Source organism: Anarrhichthys ocellatus, unplaced genomic scaffold (genome assembly GCF_004355925.1).
Source record: "Anarrhichthys ocellatus isolate YVR2014 unplaced genomic scaffold, GSC_Weel_1.0 scaffold7689, whole genome shotgun sequence".
Lineage (NCBI taxonomy): Eukaryota > Metazoa > Chordata > Actinopteri > Perciformes > Anarhichadidae > Anarrhichthys > Anarrhichthys ocellatus.
In genome coordinates, this window is record NW_022287663.1 from 1 (window position 1) to 2134 (window position 2134).

The 2134-nt window shown below is 43.1% G+C and overlaps 1 long non-coding RNA gene across 1 annotated transcript; it reads left to right on the forward strand.

The window, feature by feature from the left end:
• The first annotated feature begins 31 nt into the window (after window positions 1-31).
• On the forward strand, window positions 32-2128 carry LOC116380559 (uncharacterized). Its single transcript, XR_004212577.1, has 3 exons — window positions 32-116; window positions 983-1050; window positions 1669-2128. It is a non-coding gene; the product is annotated as an uncharacterized LOC116380559 (long non-coding RNA).
• The last annotated feature ends 6 nt before the right edge of the window (window positions 2129-2134 follow it).

The following is a 2134-nucleotide window of genomic DNA, read 5'->3' on the forward strand; positions in this document are numbered from 1 at the left end:
CCCCCCCCCTCCCTCCCTCCCTCCCACATGATCCAGCATCTCTCCGTCTCTCCGGATGATGATGTCCTGCAGAACCTCCTGATTCCCGCCCGGTTGCGTGGCACCATCAGCACCAGGTAGGACCGCGCGCGCTCTCATCCCGATCACTTTACGCAAAGAACCCAAAACCCTCTGATCGATGCCCTGCAGGTGATCGATCGCTGTATCCGTGCTGGTTCTGGTTCAGGTCGGTGCCGCCTGATACCGAATCTATCAAACCTGCCTTACGATCAGCTGTTTTTATTTATATCCACATAAGAAGCTTTTTATCAGCCGTCACATCCGGATCATGAATAACGGGTCAGTCGGTGTGGAGATAATATCATCACACACACAGACACACAGACACACAGATGGAGGGTACTGGTCCAGGTTTTTTGTTTTTTTTTTGCGCATCACAAGGTCGCGGTGCTGGAGATCGTCCCGCGGTCTCTCGGGCTCTCTGCTGCGGGCTTAGGGCGCCTGATGTGCCGATGATCGGTCACCGTGTCCGCGAGCTGCTTCAGCCTTTAGGGATTATAACCGGCTAGAGAAACAACATCAAAGATGTTTAATTTGTGATTTCTGATCTTTTTGCGATACAAAAATGAATTGAATTGAATTAAAATAAACCGGGAGGATGTATTTAAAAAATACAAAGAAGCACAAATGACAGATGTCATGGATGAAATTACATCATAATAATAACGATGATGAGGTAATACCACAGCCTGGTGATGAACACTAATATTCACACACAGGCTTCTGATTAACAACCGGTGAGATACAGGCTGAACTGCGCATGAGCGAGGTTCACACCCAGATCTCAGAGTTCATCTGTCAGATAATCTGTTCACCGATTTATTAATACATGAATGTTTATACAGCGTTATAGACGTTTATCTCACTGTGTCATCACCATGCTGTCTCCACGTGTGCGTGTGTGTGTGTGTGTGTGTGTTAGGGCTCAACAGGAAGTGACAGCATTAATGGTGAGGAGGAGAAGATAAATGGAGATAAAGAACTACTGAGGTGAGATGTTCTGTGTGTAGAATATGGAGTATAAAGAGTTAGGGTTAAAGAGTACTACAATGGTAAAAGTACTCATTCAGAGTAGTATTGTATTTGTAAGAGTTTTACCGTAACTTTATAAAATGTGTGTTAATTTAAAATGAGAGAAAGATAGAACTTTATTTATCCAGAAGAGTTTTATTAGAAGAACAAAACAATAGAATATAAATATAAAGATTTACGAACATAAAATAAATAATAACACAAAATAGAATAGAAGAAGATTAATTTAATAAATACTTTTTTTTAAATTAAGAAAATAGAGTAAAATACAACATTAAAGATTAAATACAGTGTATAAGAAGTGATACTAACAGCAGTGACTCATGAATAAGAGAAGTCTTCACTATATTTCACTGTAGTACTACGAACTACTATTGAAGTGTAAAACCTGTATTTTATACACAAAATAAAGATATTTCATAAATACATAAGCTGTCAGGCTGCAGGTCACTAATGTGTAGATTTAGTCCAACAGGTTATGAATATTTAAATAAATCAAATAAGTCACTATATCGACCACTTAAAGGAACATTATTATTATTTAGTTTGTTGAACTTCCTGTCTGATCTTCATCAGTGAGGATGATGCAGAGCGGGGGGCGGTGAGGACATGAGCACATCCGACAGATGGAATCCTCTTTCAACGCCGTAGAGCTCCGGGAGCTGCGAGGAGGAGGAGGAGGAGGAGTGTCCCCGACCTCGACGCCCTGGAAGGCTACAGCGGGCTGCGCCGCCCGGGGGTTCGAGAACGCCTCATACGAGCAGGACGAGGAGCACGAGCTCCGCCAGCAGGGGGCGACAGAGCCGACCGGTGATCAGACCACAACCTCCGGAAACAGCAAGGTACCGCCTACCGCCTTCTGTTAGGAGTGTTTACACACAACAACGTGTAAATACAGCAATGTACCGCCTTCTGTTAGGAGTGTTTACACACAACAACGTGTAAATACAGCAAGGTACCGCCTTCTGTTAGGAGTGTTTACACACAACAACGTGTAAATACAGCAAGGTACCGCCTTCTGTTAGGAGTGTTTACACACAAC